This window comes from Dendrobates tinctorius, unplaced genomic scaffold, assembly GCF_039654945.1.
Source record: "Dendrobates tinctorius isolate UK_male_01 unplaced genomic scaffold, ASM3965494v1 ptg000211l, whole genome shotgun sequence".
In the NCBI taxonomy this organism is placed as follows: Eukaryota; Metazoa; Chordata; class Amphibia; order Anura; family Dendrobatidae; genus Dendrobates; species Dendrobates tinctorius.
The window spans coordinates 10,493,162-10,516,848 of NW_027361878.1; the positions used below are offsets into that span (position 1 = coordinate 10,493,162).

A 23,687-nucleotide genomic window follows, 5' to 3' on the forward strand; every position below is an offset into this window, starting at 1 on the left:
AAGGCAATGTCACTAAGAGGGGCCTCTCATACCAGCGGAGGCAGGAGGATCGCCATGGGGGTAAGGGGCGGGTGGAGCCTCGGCAATCGGGGTGGTGCCCGCCCCTCCCTCTAGGCCAGTGGCTAAAGCCTCTGAGGCCCTGAGTGAGGAAGTGGTGAGCGAGGAGATCAGGAGGATGGAGAGGGAGGATAAAACGGCTGACTCAGACAACTCCTCTCAGTATGAAAGTGTTGATGAGGAAGTCACAGAGCAGCCTACAGAATCAAAGGGTGGTAGGAAGCGCAACAACAGGAGTGGGAGGAAGAAGGCTGGCAAGTCTTCCAAATCCCCTCCACCCCCGACCGTGAATGTACCTACGGAAGGGCCCACCGACCCCCCTCTGATCACACTCTCCAACCGGTACAGTGTCCTCGGAGACCCTGCTGAGGAGTCGCAAGACGAGGGTGAGGGACCGGGGACGGCATCGGAGGGTCCTTCAGGGAATGGCGGTGTCCGTCCTTCAGGGGACACTGTTTCTCCCGAGGGGGGGACAGACCCGGAGCCTGGAGGCGAGGACACCGGGGGAGGAGGGGAAGGATACCTCGGTATCTTTGAAGAGAAAGGTTTCTGAGGATTCCCCTCCGGGTGGTGACGGGAGCAGGGTGGGCAAGAAAATGGCCATCGAACTTGATCACTCATGATGGCTGAACTCGCCCTGTTGATGCTGGCGTCCATTAATGTCGCCAGCATTAAGTCAGATGCGGCTAGATTTGCGGCCTTTGATTTTTTTCACCTGAAATGAGGCTGAAATTTTATTTTTACAGGAGACCAGACTAACGGACATGGGGGTCATGCACAAAGCACAGAAAGCGTGGAGGTGCGAGCCCTCATACTGGTCTCTTGTGGCCGAGCCGTATTGCGGGGTGACGGTCCTTTTTAAAACCACAGATGTGGAATGCAGACGAGTGATCGAGTTGGAAATGGGGAGGTGCCTGGTCTTAGACATGTTCATGAGGGGACAAGAGCTTCGGCTCATAAATATCTACGGCCCACAATCAAAGTGGGACCGGAAATGTCCCTTCCTGAAGATCAAGCCCTTTCTTTTTACGAGCCGGCAGGTGGTCTTCAGTGGGGACTTCAACACCATTACGAGGTCCTGTGACCGGGGGGGTCCCGAAGACCGCCTGGCTTATGACAGCGTCGCCCTAAATAGTATAGCTAGTGAAGCTCGCCTGGTGGATGTCCACATCCGGCACACCCCAGGCCACGGGGGTTTCACCTATCATAGGGGAAATAGTTGTAGGTCTAGAATAGATATTTTTTTTTTATAGTTTTTTTTTTAAAGGAGGACGCCATCTTTTCCACTGTGTCCGCCGTTGAGGTGGAGTTCTCGGATCACAGTTTAATTTTCTTTTCTCTTAATGTTGCAGAGACTCCCCTGATGGGAAGAGGGCTGTGGAAGCTAAATTCGTCCCTGCTGGAAGAAGCGGAGGTGAGACAATCCTTCGAGGATTTTCTTCAGAGCCAGGTACCGCTTTTGGATCTCTGTAGCAGTAAGTCAGAGTGGTGGGAGATCTTCAAAAAGCGGGTGGCGCTGTTCTTCCGTCAGTTCTTGAGCCTCAGAAGTCTGAACAGGCACCGCTTGTACCAAGCCCGAGGAGGAAACTCGAGCAGCTCGTCGCGACTGGAGGTGACCGAGAGGAAATCTCCAGAGTGAAGTCTTTGCTCAAGAGGTGTCAGTATGATAGGCACACATCTTTAGTTTTTGAGAGGGATTTCGGGAGGTACCGCTCGCCCGACCCCTACAGAAACTGTAAGATGTCAGTGAATTGTAAGATGGTGACAGGACTGATCAACAGTACGGGGTCCCTGAACAGATCCAAATCAGGGATCCTGGAAGTGTTCAGTTCTTTCTACTCACACCTCTTGGGAAAGAGGGATCTGGATTGGGACAGGATGTCGGCTTTTCTGGCTGAAACCATCCCTGAGCCAGGGGGGTGATCCCTCTCTTGGTATTTTGGCAGAAGCAATCAGGGAAGAGGAAGTGAGACTGGCCATTGATGGGCTCCGGCCCAAGAAATCGCCAGGTCCGGATGGCTTAACATCCAAATTCTACAAGACCTTTAGGGACTCCTTGGTCCCCCTCTTGACCGGGGTGTTTAATGAGTGTCTTTCCTCTGGCACTATTCCCGGTTCAATGAGGAGGTCAGCCCTGATTATTCTGTCAAAGGGTAAGGATTCATCCCGTACTGAGAATTGGCGTCCCATAGCGCTTCTCAATATGGACAGGAAGGTCCTGGCAAAGGTGCTGTTTAATCGGCTGGTCAAGTTTGCACCCCAGCTCCTTTCGGGGGCCCGGCACTGCTCTGTTCCAGGCCGCAGTACTTTTAGTGCTGTGCTTGGTGTCCGAGAGGCAGTGGAGCAGGGTAGGGCAGGTCGCTGGAAGGGGTACCTGCTTTCGTTAGATCAAGCAAAAGCCTTTGACTGGGTTAACCATGATTACCTTTGGTCTGTCCTTTTGAGGTACGGTCTGCCTGGGAGGTTTGTAAAGTGGTTAGAGACCTTATACCAAGGGGCTGAGACATTCCCGCTCATGAACGGTTGGTCGGGTCGCCCTTTTGAGGTGGGTTCTGGGGTCCGTCAGGGCTGTCCTCTGAGCCCACTTTTATACGTGTTCATGATCGATCCCTTCCTGAGGAGGGTAGATCGTGGACCATTGGTGGGAGTCGGGATGGACCAGACAGGCTCTGGGTCCTCTCTGAGGGTGGTGGCATACGCTGACGATGTTTCCCTCTTCATATCCTCGAGAGGGGAGGCAGATTGGGTCATGTCGGAGGTCGCGCGCTACTCGGAGGCATCCGGGTCCATGATCAACCGGGAAAAGTGTGAGAGTCTCTGGCTGGGAGGGGGAGATCCTAGTTTTGATCTCCCAGACACCCTTCCAGGGCCCCAGGCCTCTGCTAAAATTCTTGGCATCTAATTTGGCCCCGGGGACTACCCCCAGCAAAATTGGGAGGGCAGACTCAAGATCGCCGCCCAAAAGGTGGACCAGTGGAAGGGTTGGTCTTTAACCCTAAGGGAAAGGGTTAGCTTGGCTAAAGGTTTTCTGCTTCCTTTGTTAATTTACCTGGCTAGCGTGTGCATCTTGCCGGAACCACTCTGGACACGGGTCTACAGCCTGTTCTTCCAGCTGTTGTGGGGGAATAGGCTCAACCTAATCAAGAGAGAGGTCACGTACCGCAAGAGGAGACTAGGTGGGTTGGGTATGGTCAACCCAGTAGTGTTCTTAGTGAACACCTTTCTTAAGGCCAACATTTCCAACGTCTGGCTAGAGAGGGCTCCTCCGTGGGTATTCTCCTGCAGGGGCTGGTTTCGGCCCTTCTTCCAGGAATGGAAGACAGGAGGGCGGGTGAAGGACCTCCGTACACCTCTTGGACATCTCCCGGCTTTCGCTACCCCGGTTCTGAAGGTGATCCGCCAGTGGGGTCTGGGAGTGTGGGAAATCAGGACCATGTCAAGGCAATGCCTTGACAGAGGGGTTCTGTTGACCCATTTCCGGAAGCCCCTGGCCCTCAAGGATTGCCCAGGCCGGGATCTGGAGGTGGGGCTCAGGCTTTTAAATTCAAAGCGGATCCCCACAAAGTTTTGGGACTTGGCCTGGCGCTGCTTTTACGGGAAGCTGTATGTAAGGGACAATGTGAAGTACAGGAACGCCGATGATCGGAATTGTCCCCGTGAGGAGTGCGGCGACACGCTGGAAAGCATGGAGCACTTCCTCCTTTGGTGTCCCTTTAATACAGAGGTTTACAACAGGATGGGTGCTTCCATACGTTGGCCGCGGCTGGCATCCCTTTCTTACGCCGAGTGGGTCTATGGGGTGTTCAGATCCCTGGGTGGCCGAGATCGGGGCACTTTATTCCTAGTTAGCATAGTGGTCAGGTTTTACACGTTGAATGCTCGGTGATTAGTTTTGGTGCAAAGGAAGTCCCTCTCCCGGGACGAGGAGGTTAGCAACATCTTGGGTGACCTGGGGAAGTTGCGTTCTTTGGAGTTCGAGAGGCTGGGTGCGAGGAAGGCCTCTCGGCTTTGGAGGGGTCACTCCTTTTAAAAACACACTCAAGGGAGAGCTGGAGTCTGTGTGAATGAGGGTAGGGACAGCATATGGTGGTGTGCGTGTTGAGGGAGAGAAGTAGGGGCAGATAGGGACAGGGAGGTACAGATTTGAGGGACAGATAGACAGTTAGTCAAGTTAAGTTAGGTAGAGCAGGGATAGATAGGGATAGATAGGGACAGTTTTCTTTAGGGACAGAAGTAGGGACAGCGTTAGTTGATGAGGGACAGGGTGTATGTGTTGGAGGCGAGGGATAGGGCCTCTTAGGACTCCAGTCTCCTGGTGATGGGCTAATGCATGACACATGTAGCTTTTTGTTCTGTAAAATTAAAAGACATGGATATTGGGCTTGCAGGCACTGAACTTGGGTCTTGCAAGTGGTGTCGGAAGTAAAAGTTGGAAGGAAAAATTGGTTAAGTGGGTAGCATTAATTATGTGATAAGATGTGTCTTAGGCATAAAGTCAGTAGATATCGTAATTAGTGTTGAGCATTCCGATACCGCAAGTATCGGGTATCGGCCGATATTCGCTGTATCGGAATTCCGATACTTAGTTCCGATACTTTTTTCATATCGAATACCGGAATCGGAAGTTCCCATAATGCTATGATCCCACTCGATTTGATTCAGCCAATGGGAATCCTCAGAAGTGTGGGCACATCCTGTTAGGCATGTAGGCATGTTAACTATTGGCATGGCTGTGATTGGCTGCTGAAATGATGTAATGATGCACTATAAAAGCCTCCGCAGCCGCCATTTCTGTTCACTCTGCTGTGAATTCAGTTAGGGACAGGCTGCTGTTGAAGACTGTGAGGGACAGTTAGAAATAGCGATTATCAAAAAAATATTGTGCTTTACCCAGGCTACATAATCCACCACTGTAGCTTTCTTTTGCCTAGCAGCAGTGTTCACAGCTGTCTGCAAGGGCTGTGTGAGTGCAGCTCACGCTGTGTAGTGGGTCCTTCAGCCACGTCTGGTTGTAGGCCGCCCAGCGTGTGTCACTGCTGCCTCATACATATTTTTCTTTTATTGCTGCTTATTTTTCATAAATTCTATCTAGTGTGCTGCCATCCGTATCCATATATGTTGGTTGCAAACACTAGTAGAAGACAGCGGAGCCTATCTGCAGCCTTTCAGTGCTAGTGCCCAGTTATCTGCACTGTTCTTGGCTGTCAGTGAGGTCTCTGTGTGTGAGTGCAGCTCACGCTGTAGTGTGTTATGCAGCCACGTCTGGTTGTAATCCGCTCAGCGTGCGTCACTGCCTCATACGTAGTCCTGTTTTTGATTTTTAGCAGCTAATTTTTCCTGATTTTTACTCCTATATTAGTGTGCTTCCATCCGTATCCATCTACATTGGTTGGTTGCAAACACTATATAGGAGTAGATAGAGGAGCCTTTTTGCTGGCTTGTGCCCTGCAGGCCCAGCCAGATTAGCATTACCCTATTTTTTGGAGCCTCATCTATTGCATTGTAGATTTGCTTCCTGCATTGTAATAGCTCCAAAAAGTTTGTGATACTATCCCTTTCACATCTGTCACATCCTTTTTTGTTTTTTTGAAAAAAAAAGGAAAAAAAGTTCACCAAACACTCCACTTTACAGTTGTGTAGGCCACAGTAGCTTATATTAAAGTGTAGTCCAAACACTTCATACAATTAGTGTTTCTTATACCTGTTACCAGCTGTTCAGGAATAAGCACACTAAGCCCCCCTTTGTTACTTTTCTGCCTATCTTTATCAGTCTACCAAGATGAAGAAGGTAGGGAGTGAGGCACGTAGTCGTGGGCGTGGAGTTTCAGCAGGGAGAGGACGTGGGGATTCTGTGCCTGCTGCGGCCACCAGTGACCCAGCATCCCCCACTTTTACCAGGCAACAGTCCTTTATGCGCAGCTTTGTAGGACCTCGCCGTACCCCACTGCTGTGGGACGAACAAATTGAAGCCGTTGTCGGATGGATGGCAGCTAACTCATCGACTTCAATGACTTCCACATCCTCTCAGGGACAGAGCACTGAAGAGCAGCCATCTGTCTCTTCACCACCTGCCAAATTGCCCAGGCAGTCAGAGAGGCCTGGGCAGGAGCCATCTCAATCTCTACTTCTGTTCTCTGAATCTGTTGGCTTGGAAAGAGGTGGCCAGTCAAGCAGCATTCTAGAATGTGAAGAAGTGGGAGTATGCAGTGATGCGCAACTGCTTTGTCCCTCTGAATCTGAAGAGGTGGGTGGGCCAGTGCCTATCGTCAGCACACCTCAGTATGCATCTGATGATGATGAGACTCAGGTGCCACTTTCTGGTGCGTACAGTGCTGGCGAGACTACCCAGGAGAAGCAGGTGTTTGAAGAGGGGAGTGGCGATGATGAGGTCCTTGACCCATCATGGCGTGAGGAACAGGAAGGTGGTGGGAGTAGCTCTGAGGAAGAGATTCCCCGAATGGCCAAAAGAGGAGGGAGAGGGCGGGGGCAGACATGGTTGCCTGTAGCCTCCACTTTGGCACCCGTGAGGAGCAATCCTCTTCCCAAACACAAAACGGGCACTCCCAGGACTTGCAGTGCGTGGGCCTTTTTTGACACAGTTGCAGATGACATTTGCTTTGCCAAATGCAAGCTGTGTCATCAGAAAGTCAAAAGAGGGAAAAGTGTGAGCAACCTCAATACCACAAATACGTGGAAACATGTGCGTGCCAATCACGAGGTGGAGTTACACAGACACACTGAAGACGTAGGCCAACCTACAGCACCACCTACCACCTCTTCAGCTTGTGTTGGGGCCTCTTCCTCCAGCTCACACACAGCTGGTTCGGCTTCCTCACAGGATCGCCATGGAAGAACCTCTGGCACTGTTGTCCAGAGACCCAGTGAAATTCCACCCACTGCACCACGTTCCCAGTCATCCTCACACTCCCAGGCCACTCAACAGCCATCGGTAGCACAGTAATGGGAGAAAAGGCAGCCATACTCGGCAAACCATCCCCGAGCACAGGCTCTGAATGCCGGCATTGCCAAACTACTGGCCCTTGAAATGCTGTCATTCAGGCTGGTGGAGACTGACACCTTCCGGAACTTCATGTCATTGACAGTCCCACAATACACCGTGCCCAGCCGCTTTTATTTCAGCAGGCAAGCCGTCCCTGCCCTGCAAAAGCATGTGGAGGGAAAAATTAAACATGCGCTACTAAATGCTGTCAGTAGCAAGGTCCACCTGACCACCGATGCGTGGACCAGTAACCATGGACAGGGACGATAACTTTCCCTCATTGCCCATTGGATCCATGTTGTGGAGCCGGATAAAGATCTGGAGAATGGCGCTGTACGTGTTCTGCCAATTCCAAGGATTGCAGGAATCCAGTCTGTACATACAGAGTCCTCCTCCTTCTCTAGTTCCTCAGAATCAGCGCAGCAGGAGCCTGTTACGACCGATATGAGCACAGCCGTGGCCAAACGTCAACAGGCCGTCCTTAAATTAATTTCTTTGGGGAATCAAAGCCACACAGTGCAGGAGCTCTGGAATGCCATCAAGCAGGAGAGCGACGTGTGGTTTGGGCCAGCGAATCTCCAGCCAGGCTTGGTAGTGTGTGACAATGGCCGAAATCTGGTGGCAGCTCTGGGCCTAGGCAACCTCACTCACATACCATGTCTGGCACATGTGCTCAATTTGGTCATGCAGAGCTTTCTGAGGGACTTTCCGGATCTTGATGCACTGCTGCACAGGGTCCGCATAGAGTGCACTCACTTGCGGCGTTCCAGCATGGCAAGATCGCGCATTGCAGCTCTGCAACGCCAATTCCGCCTTCCAGAACATCGCATCATATGTGACCTCCCCACCAGGTGGAATTCAACGTTACATATGTTGGAGCAGTTGTGTGAGCAGCAGGCAGCAGTAATGGAGTACCAGCTGCATCAGGCGCAAACAAGTCGCACTGTGCGCCGGTCACACTTCAGCACCTCAGAGTGGGCCACTATGAAGGACATCTGCCAAGTTTTGTGGGCCTTCGATGATTCCACGTGGATGGCCAGTGCAGATGATGCACTAGTCAGCATGACTGTCCCCCTTATCTGCCTGCTTCAAAAAATATTGCAAGCACTAAGTGATGAGGTTTTGGAAGAGGTGGAGGATGAGGAGTCACAAATGCCATCTGCTTCTGGACAGTTTGCGCAACGTGGTTCCTCACAAAGGCCTTGGCAGGGGACACTTTTTGAGGAGGAGGAGGAGGAGGAGGAGGAGTCAATGGAGGAGGAAGAATGGTTTTTAACAGGGAGAAATGCAAAGTACTACATCTGGGCAATAAAAACGAAAAAAGCATATACAGAATGGGAGGAATAGGGCTAAGTGACAGCACATGTGAAAAAGACTTGGGTATACTAATAGATCACAGACTGAATATGAGTCAACAGTGTGATGCAGCAGCAAAAAAGGCAAATGCAATTCTAGGATGTATTAACAGAAGCATACAGTCTAGATCAGGTGAAGTCATTATTTCCCTCTACTCCTCTTTGGTCAGACTTCATCTGGAATATTGTGTCCAGTTTTGGGCACCACATTTTAAAAAAGACATCAACAAACTGGAGCAAGTTCAGAAAAGAGCGACCAGAATGGTGACCGGTCTGCAAACCCTGTCTTATGAGGAAAGGTTGCAGGATTTGGGAATGTTTAGTTTGCAAAAGAGAAGACTGAGAGGAGACTTAATAGCTGTCTACAAATATCTAAAGGGCTGTCACATTGTAGAAGGAGCAACTTTATTCTCATTTGCACAAGGAAAGACTAGAAGCAATGGGATGAAACTGAATGGGAGGAGACACAGATTAGATATTAGAAAAAACTTTTTGACAGTTAGAGTGATCAATGAGTGGAACAGGCTGCCACGAGAAGTGGTGAGTTCTCCTTCAATGGAAGTCTTCAAACAGAGGCTGGACAGACATCTGACTGGGATGATTTAGCGAATCCTGCTTTGAGCAGGGGGTTGGACCAGATGGCCCAGGAGGTCCCTTTCAACTCTACGATTCTATGATTCTATGATTCTAAGACATCTCTCCAGAGGAAGGAGGTACACAAGGCTCTCGTAGTCAGTATGTACAGCGAGGGTGGGGTGATGCAGAGCAGGCAGAGATGACGCCTCAAGCAGGGGACAGCGTTTCTTCTCCACTTGGCAGTCTGCAGCACATGGTTGATTTCATGCTGCAGTGCTTGAGAACCGACCGCCGCATCGACCACATTCTCCACATGGCTGATTATTGGGTGTACACCCTCCTAGATCCTCGCTACAAGGACAACTTACAAAGTCTCATACCACAGTTGAACCGGTAGCGTAAAATGAGGGAGTACCAAGACACGCTGGTGCAGGCCATCATGTTCTCCATTCCACCCGACAGCATTGCTGGTAGTGCTTTTCAAAGCAGCTATGTGCATCGAGGCAGTGAGGGAAGCTCTGCACAAAGAGGTAGCAGAGGCAACGCCGCAGGACAAGGCAAGGCCAGTATGGCCCAAATGTGGAAAAGTTTTGTGTGCCCGCCACAAATGGCTACACCATCACAGACGGCTCCAGTCAGCAGGAGGCAACGTTTCTGTCAGATGGTGACAAACTACATGTCTTGCCCTGTCAGTGTACTCCTAGAGGGCTCTTCCCCCTTCAAGTTTTGGGTCTCTAAGCTGGATACATGGTGAGAGCTTAGCCAGTATGCTTTGGAGGTGCTGGCTTGCCCTGCTGCCAGTGTATTATCGGAACGCATCTTTAGTGATGCAGGTGGTGTACTAACAGAACGTCGCACGTGACAATCCTCTGACATTTGTTCAACAGGTGGCAACATTTCTCGTGTAATTTTACATTCACGTAAACACCGATCAACCTGAATGGCTAATGACAGAATCGTCAAGACCAGAGGGAACAGGAAATCCCACCATAGTATCTTTTACAGTTTCTGACAAACCCTTCCGAAAGAGAGCTGCCAAGGCACCATCATTCCAGGTAGTAAGGACCGCCCACTTTTGGAGTTTTTGACAGTACAACTCTGCAGAATCCCAACCCTGGCTCAATGCCAACAGGGCTTTTTCAGCTTGATCAATAGCATTAGGTTCACCATACAACAACCCCAAGGTTTGAAAAAATGCATCCACATTAGTTAGAATAGGATCATCAGGTGTCAAAGAAAACGCCCAATCCTGGGGATCGCCGCGCAGCAAAGAGATGATAATTTTAACCTGCTGCGTAGAGCTCCCCGATGAGTTAGGCTTCAAGGCAAGAAATAATTTACAATTATTCTTAAAATTCAAAAATTTAGACCGATCCCCAAAAAACACATCAGGAGTAGGGATCTTTGGTTCAGCAGCATGTGAATGAGCAAGATAGGCAGAAATTCCCCGCACTTCAGCAGTGAGCTGCTCCACATGATCAGACAATTGCTTAATCTCCATTAAGAAAAAATTCCTCCTACGGCCCCAGAGAGAAAGAGGAAAAAATATACATACAAAAAAAAAAATTCTGACTTTTTTTTTTTTTTTTTACAATTCTTTCCTGCTATTGAGTACCCTAGAATCTGCGGTATGGCTGGCGATTCTGTTATGAATGAGTCACCGGAGGAGGAAAAAACAAAAATGCAAGCTAAGTCCAGAAAACAGGAGAGGTTGGTAGTTAGCGGATTGCAGACCCCTGATCCTATTCACAACAACTAACAGTAGCCGTGGAGCATGCCTACGGTGGTCCTAGACACCTTGTCACAGCCGGAGAGCTAAATAAGCCTAAAGAAAGAAAGGGGAAATCTAAACTGCCCCACAGCAGACCGCAAAGCAATAGACAGCCCCCAACATGTATTGTCGGTGAAAAAAGATGAAAACACAAACACAGATAGAAAGACAGGCAGAGCAAACGATGGGGCCCAACTAACTAGATAGGACAGGACAGAAAAGATGCTGGCTGCAATCCGCAAAAACCCTACCAAAAATGTCCCAACACGTCTGATAGGAAAATGGCCCTGAAGTCACTAGACTTCTAAATCCCTATATCAGCACTCCGATATATTCTGAGGATAGAGCAAAAGAGATTAAACCGATCAGGGACAAAATGGAAATTCAGCATGGCCCCAGCCGGGGCTGGCTGAACACAAAACTAAGTAAATCAGACAAAATCTCATGGAACAATAGAAGAGCAAAACTTAGCTTTAGAAGACAGGAACTGAACTGGAGGCCAGACCTCAGAGCAGGAGAAATCACCAGCAACCCCACAGGGCGTCGGCTGCCTTATATCCACTCAGAGATTCATGATGTCCAATCGCAATCCACCTGTTCAGGTGTCAGGTCTCTCTCATTCAAATCATTTTCACCACCTCCTTTCACCAGCAGAGGAAGTTCATCAGACACAAAAGGTGAACGAGACAATGAGCTCACAACACTTATCCCCATCACTCTACCCCTTTTACATTGACCGCCTGAGGCCACGGACTGGGTCACTGCCACTGTGACATCTCCCATTGAAATCAACGGGCCCGGCACCGAGTACCCACGACCTCTGGGGGCGAGTCAAATGAAGATTAAAAAAGTGTTTCTATTATGGCACTAAATAGATAAGGATTTAGGATAAAAATTCATTTGTATGTCGGACCACCCCTTTAAGCCTTCTCCTATCCTCTGCAAAGGGGAGGTTTGGTCACCACTTCTAAAACCCCTCCTTATAAAATTTGTTGTCACGAGTTAAATGCAGGACCCCACCTGATCTAATAGTATGGACGTGACCAATAAGCTGTAAAGGCTCATTCACACGTGTGCATCAATCGGTTCGAAATCTGACTGCATGCATGGACTGGTCGAGGGTCTCATAATCCGAGTGTGGCAGCTTCATAGAGATATATGAAGCAATCACGCTCAGGTCGGGAGAGCCGCGGCCAGTATGAGCTTGGACTGATTGGACTGGACGTCTGAATGAGCCTTAAACCAGACCCTGTGCCCTACATGAATGTGTGACTGGTGCCCGATACACACCTCATCCATGTGCAGCTATAATATAATGCAACCCCCATGTCTGTGAAGGGTAGGAGTCAGTGTCAGTTCATCAATATTTGGCACCTGTGCTGCCCCCGCCTTTATCATGGGGGGCTGCTGCATATTGCAGGGCATTAGTAATGTGACCAGGTAGTGGCAATAAAGCAGATTTTGGGGAGTTACATGTTTCTCAGGAATTTGCTAGTAACACTTACAGTCCGCTTGTCTCCAGCTGAGGTAATCCATCAGGTTTTGCAGGCTGGGGTACAGCACAACTCTTCCATCGAATCGTGGAGGATAGAGCATCAGCAGGTCCGGAAAAAATTTGTTCCAGTAGAAGACGTAACTGGAGGAAAGCTGCGAGACCACGTGTGTGATGGACTTGCTTACAAATGGGAAAAAAGAGACAAAGAAAAGACAGAAATTCACTATTGAGATAAGTCTAATGTGGTAATTGAACATATAGGACTAAACAGCATGCAAAAGGTCACATCTCCCAAATATCACTATCAGGGCTCATACCCATTTGCGAGAAAAATAACGGTCTGATTTCCGGACCCAAAAAAAGGACGAGTGCTCTGCGAGTGTCATGCGAGTGCCATGCGAGTGTTAGGCGATTTCCGTGCAATTTTTCCACGGAACATCCGTATGACATCATTATATAATGCGATTTTAACATGAGCTTTTACATACAGCTGTTCACACTATGTTAAATCTCATGCTAAAATAGCATTGTAAAAAAAAAAACGTACACATCGTTTTAACCCCTTAACGACTAGGGGTATTTTCGGTTTTGCGTTTTCCTTTTTTACTCCCCTTCTTCTCAGGGCCATAACTTTTTTATTTTTCTGTCAATATGGCCATGTGAGGGCTTGTTTTTTGCTGGACAAGTTTTACTTTTGAACAACACCATTGGTTTTACCATGTGAAGAGGAGGAAAACGGCCCACCATCCCATGTATAACATGTAGAAAACTTTATTCGGCTATTGAGCCATATTAAAAGATTGAAACAACTGACGCGTTTCTGGCGCGCTGAAAGCACCCTTAGTCATAGGTATATTAGAAACAAATCCACAGGAGTTATATAGGGGTCATAGACCAATCAGAATGTGCAAACAATCAACAAACAAAAGTGGCTACCTGAAAGAGTATACACACCAGAAATTCAAAAACACATACAAATACCATAATTCAATAAAAATAAATCATTACGACAATTCATGCCATTCGGGAATTTTGTATCAAGTTTTCAAATCCAAAAAGCTTCCCCGTATATTCAGCAATTTTTGCCTGTCACCTCCCCGTTCAGGGTTATTAACCCTTTCTAAAGCATAAAATGCAAATGAGCTAATATCGCCCTGGTGTGTTCTGACAAAATGCTTTACCGCTCCAGAATAAGCTTTTTTTTTTCATTGTTCAATAAATCTTTTTTTCTTCAGATTTTGGGTGCCCCTATGGGGTTAAATTTTTCACCATCCCTTGCAATACTATACATGGCTTGGTGGGAGGAACAATATCTTTGTCATGATTTAAATCCATTCTTGAAGGATATTTTCTGATTTGGCAGATATGTGGATGATCTGATGTTTGTATGGCAGGGAGATCCAGCAGAACTGCCAGTTTTTCAGTCCTACCTTAATTCAAATAATTTGAATTTATTTTTCACCATCAGTGACACTGGCACTCAAATTTCCTTTTTGGATATCATTTTATTGGGCGATCTGAGTTCAGGCGAGGTTCATACCCCCATTTATAGAAAAGAAACTTCAGGGAATTCTTTATTATGATCGTCATCTTGTCACCCCAACATACAATCAGGGCTATTCCCTATGGGGAATTTAACATGGCAAGACTGTTATGCTCCAATGATGACCTTTTTTTCCAAAAAAGCAGAATTATTATCAAACGTTTAAAAGAAAGAGGTTATAATCATTATAATGTCAATAACGCGTTTCATAAAGTTTCCAGTAAATCCCGGTTTTCCAAATTAAGTAATAACCATAATGTCATTCCAGACAACTCAGTAGTCACGTTCTCGACTCCTTTTAGTCCTCAATTTAACCAGATTAAGGAGATTGTCAAGAAATACTTGCCAGTGATAAACCAAGATGCTAAACGGAGACAAATTATACAATCGGGTGGCCGATATGTTGCGCGCAGAGGCACCAGCTTGGGCAATTATTTCTCTCCTAGTCTATGAAAATCCAATTCGATTTGCAGTTCATGGTTGAGAACTACAGGTTTTGTTAAATGTGCGTCTTCCAGGTGTAACGTTTGCATTTATGCCATTGACAAAACAAAATCCATTTTTTCATACAATGGTTTTGCACAAAATATTGTTTCTTTCATGAACTGCGACACTCAATATGTCATTTATTGTAGTTGTTGCACACAGTGCAAAATTCAATATATTGGTTGCACAATGCAAAAATAACAAAAAGGATAGCAGAACATTTAAGGAACATTGAATTAAAAAACGCAGCTTATTCTGGAGCAGTAAAACATTTTGTCAGAACACACCAGGGCAGGGCCGGCCCGAACATATAGGCGAACTAGGCGGCCGCCTAGGGCGCCGACCCAAAGGGGGCGCCAGAGAAAAAATAGAAAAAATTATAAAAAATCTTTTCAAAAGGCAAAAAGTTTTAGGGATGGAAAGAAAAGTGTACATATTTAAGGGCAAATATGATGCAAGAGAGGTTGGTTGGGTTGGCAACAATTTCGATAGAATCTGAAGTTGCTAAACAAATTAATCTCGGTGACATAGCGTCATCCTTTTACAAAAAAAAGGCAAGGAAACAAAAATTTTAATTATCTATGGTCGTTTTTGTTTTGTGTTATTGATTACTTTGTATATATTTGTCCTATACAACTTCTCAGAAGATTAAAGAGTTAGGAGAGAGTTAATTAATCATTGTTGTTGTGGTTTATTTTGCTCCTAAATTTATATCCCAAGTTTTCATCTACAACCAAGAATAGTAGGGGCGCAACAAAATAGTTTCGCCTAGGGCGCCGTAATCTCTCGGGCCGGCCCTGCACCAGGGCGATATTAGCTCATTTGCATTTTATGCTTTAGAAAGGGTTAATAACCCTGAACGGGGAGGCGACAGGCAGAAATTGCTGAATATACGGGAGGCTTTTTGGATTTTAAAACTTGATACAAAATTCCAGAATAGCATAGATCATATTACACACTAGATGCGTAGAAACGTATGACATTTCTCACATTATGCGATTTTTGTCTTCAGGCACAGGAACAGGGCAACACAGCACACACCCTTACATAATAGACAAGTGAACATAGCGCAATACGCACCATGTAAATTGTAGCTTGAAAAATGTTCAGACCAAGCATTGACTCTCTTTCTACTTACCCCATGAAAACAAATTACTAGCACACCTGTAGTGTATAAGACTTGGCACAACTTTATGAAAAAAGAACCTGACAGGTCCCCAATGCCCTCCTGCCCACCAGCAGTTGTATATTTCTTGCTAAATACCTTACTTAACCAGCCCTTTATTGTGTTTGACACATACTGTAAATAGATGTTTAAAGCTCAGTTTTTCAAATTAGCCTTTTGACTAGTCAATGGGGTGTTTGTTTTCCCAGACTAGTCATCCCACACAGGATGTTATCACATCCCTGTGGGTAAACTTCTCATATGTGTGCAGCTTTCTTCACCCACATCATTGTGCCACTGAAGACGGGTGTACCCTTCCCAATTTCATTGGTGCTCTGTGCATGTTTGTAAGTGAGGCCTGTAAGTTTTGCAAAGGATTATGGTTAGTCCAGCCCCCATTTTCCCTCTAGTTCTCCATTTTCCCTCAGCCTGCATCCTGGAAGCATCTCATTTCTCTTCTCCCCTTGTGACAGCATCGCTGGTATGTAATCATGCTTCCTGAATCTAATTTCTGTCCCATATTAGCCTGCCTAGTTAGTTTTCACCTGCTCAGCTAGAAGTGCAGATGTTGATTTATAATGTATATATGTATTCCAACGTACTCTGTATTGACTGAGTGTATTTATATGTTTGTATTGTAGTTTCACCGCGCCAATATACCATCATGTTCAATAAAGCACAGATTCAATCTACAGCCTCCTTATTGGGTCCCTGGTATAGCGGTTTAGCTGCCTGTATAAGCTACATAAATTCTGCTTCATTTAGTGAGGACAGAACAACTTCTGTTCCCAAACTTCTTCTGTAACTTCTTCACTACGTTGCTGCGGATACCGTGCACTTGACTCTTCTCTTCCTTTCTTAAAGGGAACCTGTCACCCCCCAGGCGTTTTTCAGGTAAAGAGCCACCTTGTGCAGCACTAATGCTGCATTCTGTCAAGGTGGCTCTGTTACTTAGCTTCCCTTCCACCGCCGAAATAATCGTTTATAAAATTGTTCAAAAATACCTGAAATTTGACAGGGGGGCAGGTCTTTCCTCACATCCGTCACTCATTTCGTAATTGGCGCCGCCTCCTCCATTTTCTTTTGAAATGCGATGCCTGCGCTGTACTATATCTTCTTGGGCATGCGCAGTCAGCGCTGCCCGTGCATTCAGATCACATCCCGGCCTTCATATTGCACGGCCACAGATCCTGTCCGGCAGTCGCTTATGATTTATTGACACTGCGGGGCTGGGAATCTCAGGCATGTGCAGTAGCTATCTGCAGCTCTCATGCCCAAGATTCCCAGCCCTGCAGTGTGAATAAATCATAAGAGACTGCGGGGCGGGATCAGTGGCCGCGAGATATGAAGGCAGGCCGGGATGTGATTTGAGCACGGGCATGTCGGGCAGTGCTGACTGCGCATGCCCAAGAAGATATAGTACAGCGCAGGCGCGCATTTCAAAATAAAATGGAGGAGGCGGCACCAATTACGAAATGAGTGACGGATGCGAGGCGTCTGTCAGAGGAGGAAAGAACTGCCCCCCTGTCAAACTTCAGGTATTTTTGAACAACTTTATAAACGATTCTTTCGGCGGTGGAAGGGAAGCTAAGTTACAGAGCCACCTTGACAGAATGCAGCATTAGTGCTGGACAAGGTGGCTCTTTTACTTAAAAACGCCTGGGGGGGGTGACAGGTTCCCTTTAATACTTCCACTCCTTTCTATGGATGGCTGGGCTTCTACTTCAAAACGTTGTGTGATAGCCAAGCAGCCCAGGTCTCAAGGCCACCTGAGCAGCACCAGGGGTCTGCCCCTGTCTAACTATATCCAGGAAATCTGTCTAGCTTATTCCCCAGCTACCACTCCTACAATTAACCTCTACGTGTCCTACAACTAAACCTTCCTATGCAGTAAAAAAGGAGAGAAGCCAGCGCTGCTTGTGGTCAGAACGCAATACATAAAGTGCATATGCACATATTAATTTCTAACTGTATTTCAAAATGAGACATTTAGCAAAAAATTGATTAATCATTTGAGCCACCCCGCCACGCCAAGGCAATCTCATATGGGGCAGTCCTACTCTACCTTTTTTATATTCGCTGTACTATTGCGGCCTCCTAAATGTATTAAAAGCAAGATCATATTAAATGCAATCTGTACCTGAAGCGTTTCTGAATCACTCCCATGGAGCCAGGAAAAGCAAACGCAGATAAAGGCCAACCAGGTCCAGACAGACATTTCAGGTTTAACCTCCACACTTGCCTGACCAGCAACCACAGATGAAGGGTGATACACCTACCTATGCAGTGTACTCAGTGCCCCCATCTAGTGGCCTTTTCCCTAACTGCACTGTCCCTAGCTTACATATAGCAATAAACATGTACTGTATATACAGTTTACATTTAATACAAAGATACGTAAATACGACACATGGAAATATGTCAATTATGTACATGTAAATAGTAGCATCAACATTTAAAGGGGCTAAACCCTGACACGCTTACATAGACACTAATCTTAATGGCTTATTATGGCATTCTAATGTGTCTGTAGAAAAAGTGGGGGTTTTTTTATTAGAAGCTGTTCGGAAAAAAAAAAATTGGCAACTCTGCTTAACAGAATATTAAATCGCTACCATCTAGTAAGGGAAAACAAAAAGCAAAAAACAGAAATATCCTGAACTAAAAAGTAAAAAATATACTGCAAATAATGCATAAAGGTAGTAATAATAATAAGGGTATCTAGCAAACACAATCTTGATCAAAACAATGCACAAGCCATCCCGCCACGTCATGGCAACCCCTGTGGGACAGTCCCTACTCTAGTATTTAAAACATTTTCACTTGCCAAGTGACGTGAATGTGAATAAGGATCGAGCGGTTGAACCACTAGTAAGAGCTTAGGCCAGACTGGATGGCTTTCCCAGCTCAGAAAGAGGGCGGTCACACCCATATATGCACTGAATGCACAATGAAATGAATAAAAAACAAATCTGAACTGAGAAAGTAAGTCAATGTGTATGCACAATGTAAGTGCATGTTAACATATGACCATTAACCAGAGAAAACAAAAAGCAAAAAACACAAATATCCTGAACTAAAAAGTAAAAAATATACTGCAAATAATGCATAAAGGTAGTAATAATAATAATAATAATATGCACTTACATTGTGCATACACATTAACTTACTTTCTCAGTTCAGATTTGTTTTTTATTCATTTCATTGTGCATTCAGTGCATACAGTATATGGGTGTGACCGCCCTTTTTCTGAGCTGGGAAAGCCATCCAGTCTGGCCTAAGCTCTTACTAGTGGTTCAGCCGCTCGATCCTTATTCACATTCACGTCACTTGGCAAGTGAAAAGGTTTTAAATACTAGAGTAGGGACTGTCCCACAGGGGTTGCCGTGACGTGGCGGGATGGCTTGTGCATTGTTTTGATCAAGATTGTGTTTGCTAGATACCCTTATTAGTATTACTACCTTTATGCATTATTTGCAGTATATTTTTTACTTTTTAGTTCAGGATATTTGTGTTTTTTGCTTTCTCTGGTTAATGGTCATGTGTTAATATGCACTTACATTGTGCATACACATTAACTTACTTTCTCAGTTCAGATTTGTTTTTTATTCATCTAGTAAGGGAGTATAAGGCTGGGGTCAGACTTGCGAGAAACTCGCATGAGTCTCACACGTCAATACCCGGCACTGCCGCCGGCACTCGGGATCGGAGCGTTCAGCTGCACAGAATAGAATAGATTGAAGCAGAGGTTCCAAAACATTTTTTTTATCTCCTTGGAGACCCTTGTCAATGAAAATTCATGAACCATATGGGGATAACTTCTCCAAGCCATCCTGGGGAAAGAACACCACAAGTCCTTAGTCCATTTATTCACACAAGAGGTTCATTTGGGCCTTTCTCCCAAAGTATAAATGCATTTTTACTTTTATTTTACACAGAGTTGAGGCAATACATTTTGGAGGGCCATGATGGGGCCCTCAGTCATACATTTTGGAGGACCATCAGGCGGCTCTCAGACATAAATTTTGGAGGGCCATCAGGCGGCACTCAGGCCGACATAGTTTTTTGTGGAGGTCAGGACCGAGTGAAAAACTGGGAAGGCACATGTGCAACCGACGCTGAGGATTGCGGGCTGTAGTTCATCAGGGTTTCTTCCACCTCATATACCAATTTCTGCACAACCTCCTCCTCCTCATCCTCCATCTGTGAATTGTCATCTGTGAGCAAATCACCCATATTAGTCGCAAGCTGGAAGCACTGCCTCGGCAACAGGCTGTGCTTTAACTATTTTGTTTAGGTGACAAACAGCACACCACCACACAGTTGTGGAATGGTATAATAGAACAGACAAATCTGTGGCTCTTGCCGCTGAACCTACAAACAGGCATCGTTGTGTGTGATAACCTGCTGGCAGCTCTGTAGCTTGGCAACCACAGACACATACCATGCCTGGCTCACAGGCTTAACTTAGTAGTTCAGCATTTTCTAAAAACCTACCCTGATTTGCCTGAGCTACTTGTGAAGGTACCAAGCATGTGCGCCCATTTTTGCAAGTCAGCTGCAGCTGCCACCAGTCTGGCAGTGCTGCAGCAGCACTTGCAAGTGCCAGCTCACAGACTGGTGTTTGACATGACCATGTGCTTTAACTCCACATTACATATGTTGGCAAGGCTCTGTGAGCAGCAGAGGGCAGTTGTTGAATACAAGCTACAACATGCTTGTCTATATTTTGGTCGCCCTTCACATATAATCACCGACGAGTGGGCATGGATGTCCGATATCTGTAAGGTTATACAAAACTTTGAGGAATCTACCAAGATGGTGAGCAGTGAAGACTCCATAATCAGCGTAACCATCCTGCTTCTGTGTCTTCTCAAATGCTCGCTGCGAGATAAGCTAATTTTTCAATATTCTATTCGGATTACGATTGCCGTATTTGCAATATTCACCGAACATAGCCGAACGCCATTGGAGTCACTGGGAGTAGAGATAAGTGAAAATGTTGGGAATATGTTCGAAACCATCATCAAGCATAAATTTGGCATGAATAGGGTACCAATATAGCACGAATATGGCAAGTTCGGATTCGGCAATCGTTTTCTGAACGTATTCACTCATCTCTAGTTTTAAGTTTCTTAAGCAAGTCCTTAACGTTCACTTTACCTTATGCAGCAACTCTCCCTTCTCTTTTTCCAGGTACAAGGGGCAAGCATTGCGACATAAGGTCTTGTGTAGATCCTATGACGTGATGCAGCCAGCCAATCACAGTAATGCCAGGAGCAAACATAGCTAAGGCATTTCTGTTATTGGCAGGCCATCCCCACATGTTTAGTGGCTTAAAATCAGCATGGAGCTCGAGTACCCAGACACTTTTTCAAGTATCAAGTGCCTCAAGCAGCAGGACGCTCGAACGAGTACCAAGCACTCTCGCCCATTACTAATAAGGAGTAAAAGTTTTATAGGACAACACAGTTTCTCAGTGGTTAACACTGCTGCTTTGCAGCGCTGGGGTCCTGTGTTCTCATCCCACCAAAGGCAGCATCTGCAAGGATTTTAGTTTGCATGTTCTCCCCGTGTTTGTGTGTGTTTCCTTCTGGTGCTCCAGTTTCCTCTCACATTCCAAAGACATACTGACAGGGAAACTAGATTGTGAGTGGATCGCCCTCCCAGGGCTGTGGGGTACTCGGTACCGGGCCGGTGTCAGGGGGATGTGTCACAGCAGCGGTTACCCGGTCTGTGGCCCTGGGCGCCCAAGCAATGGGGAGATGTAGTTAATGGTAGAATAGTTCGTGACGCCACCCGTGGTGTTTGGCAAATATGGTGTTAGGCCAACGCTGCATACAGATCCGCTGGGACTGATGAGATGGTGCAGCTTAGATGGTAAAGCTCCCCACAGGTGGAGCTGTAGTCCCAGGGCAGTGTAGATGTAACTGGCACGGGGATGTAGCAGTGCCGAAAGCGTAGGGAACAGACAAGACACAGCGGTTGTAGTTTCTGTACCTTTACTGAGTATATGCAGTCCAGAGTCCTGATTACAGATGGTATTGGAGCAGGTTAGCCTGGAAGCAGAACAGGATTCTTTCTCAGCAGATGGGTTGTGCAGTCTCCTTCCTAGCACTTTGTAGTGAGAAGCACTCCAGTACTTAGTTACTCTGAAATGCCTCCCTTCAGATGTTCCTAGAACTTTACTTGTATGACAGACAGCTGTAGCCTCTCTCGGGGACTCCTCTCCTGAGTGCTGGCTCTCTATTCAATTGCTGTTGTGTCCCAAGTCTTTGGTTAGAGGAGGGCATTTACAGCCTCCTACTCCTCTGGTATCTGTGGCAGGACCGTTAGTATCCGTACCACCGTGGAGACCAGGCTCCAGTCTTTGCGCTCTATCGTTGAGGGAGCTCTCCTCCTGGAGCTCAACCTCCACCCCGCTCCACACGTCTGCACATGTGGACCTCCTCACACTATCTGACCCTTCATCCTCCTGACCCTCAGAGGACACTCCTCTCCAGAATCCTGGTTCAGAGTTCCCCCTGCTGGCCCGGAGTGGAACTGTGCTGCATGCATTAGGTTAACTGCTGGAGAGACCCATCACTATTTCCAAGCCTGGCATTACCCTCCCCTGGAGGAAGGCAAAGCCAGTGTGGCGACCATACTCCTGGGGGCGCCACATGAGTCCCAATGGGTACAGTGTCGATAACGTCTGTAAAGTGTTAAGGAATTAATGGTGCTACTGCTGTATAAATGAGTAAAATAAATAAATAGGACTGGATTAAAAGGGAAGAGGGAAATATAGGGATTTCACTCAATGTGTTGCACTAAAACAATCACAAGGTGTCAGCAAAAGATAAGGATTTTTTTTAGAATTAACAATGGCTTCATTAATCAGTCATCAAGCACAAACATACAATCTACTGCAACACAGTGCTAGGGCTTTTTCTCACGTCCTGATATTTCCGGTACCAGAAAAACCAGTACCAGAGATATCAGTGTCCGTGTGTGTAATACATGTTACATACGTGTGGCAACTGTGTGCTGCCCGTGTGCCACATCAGTGCTGCATGTGCCAGCGCCTGGGAAGCAGCGGTACAGTTTGCGCTGTTCCCCGATGCCAGGTGTTGAAAACAGCTCTCATCATTCTCACCTGTTGCTATCAGCACAAGCAGAGGACAATGTTGAGAGTTCTATTCAACTGATAACAGCGAGAGCAGGCAGCTAATGGGACTACTACTCTCATCAGCCTACACCCGGTGTCGCTAAAAAGAGTGAAAGCAGGGGACGGCTGCTAGGAGTATTCATCAGCCGCCAGCTGCGCTATAAATAAATAAATAAAACGTCATGGGTTCCCCTGTATTTTTGATAGCCTGCCAGGCAAAGCTGACAGTCTCTCTGCAGCAACAATGCTACGCACACTGGGCAGTCTATTTGCCACATTCAGGGGTCTCGGCTTGCCACTGCGGTCACCGGGGCTGCGCGCTCGGGTCACTGTCTCTGCACTGTCAGGAGGGAAGTCTCCTCTGGTCATGAAGGCTCCTGAGTCCACATACTCACATACAGCTGTCACTCTGTCTCGTATCTAAGTCTCAGTGCTCTGACGGGGAGTCCTCTCTCTTTGGGGGCGCGGTGCTGCAGCCTGCTTTCTCTCTGGCGTGCTCTCCCCTGTCTCTGGCGCGCTCTGCTTTTGCGCTCTCTGCCTGCACACCTTCCTGTCCACCGCCCATTCCTCTTCCTCCCTGCCCCTTGCAGTCACATGGTCCAGTCTGTCCAGGGCAGAAAGTCTTCCCCCAGCAACCCTGCTGTCTGGCTAAGTGGTTCCGGATCCAGAGCAGGGAAGGTAACCTCCTTTGGGCTCTTCTTCCTCTTCACCCCATTACAAGTGTATGTTCACCCTATTTGCTGCTATAATCACACATGCCTGATTTTTTCTTTTTTGGTTTGGTCACTAATAGAGCTTTCCAGGCTGAACAGAAAAGTCTGCAGCAACTGCAGAATCATGACAGTATGCAGTGCACACACTGTCAACATTTTGTTTGCCAGTACAAGTGGGTGGCCAAGTGACCTCAAGTTTGCAATTTGCCTGTGCCAGTTACATTCTGAACGTATTTTTTTTCTTCAATAAATGGTATAAATAAAATAGACATGGACATACAAATCTATATTAGTACACTGTGTGTGTATAATTAAATTTGGGAGAGGCACTGAAGAATCTGGTCGGCTAGAAACTGCAAGTTTGCAAATTCAAGGCTGT

At 46.7% G+C, this 23,687-nt stretch overlaps 1 long non-coding RNA gene across 2 annotated transcripts in view; it reads right to left on the reverse strand.

Moving 5' to 3' along the window:
* The window catches only part of LOC141058248 (uncharacterized), a 52,360-nt gene extending 29,093 nt beyond the window's left edge, over window positions 1-23,267 (reverse strand). Inside the window, exons 1-2 of one of the 2 annotated variants that reach the window (XR_012222130.1) lie at window positions 22,991-23,267; window positions 12,265-12,430 (exon numbers count right to left, since the gene is read on the reverse strand). This is a non-coding gene — a long non-coding RNA (uncharacterized lncRNA). Of the gene's footprint in view, window positions 1-12,264; window positions 12,435-22,990 lie in introns of both variants that reach the window. The other variant, XR_012222129.1, reaches the window with a different exon arrangement.
* Window positions 23,268-23,687: the final 420 nt, after the last annotated feature.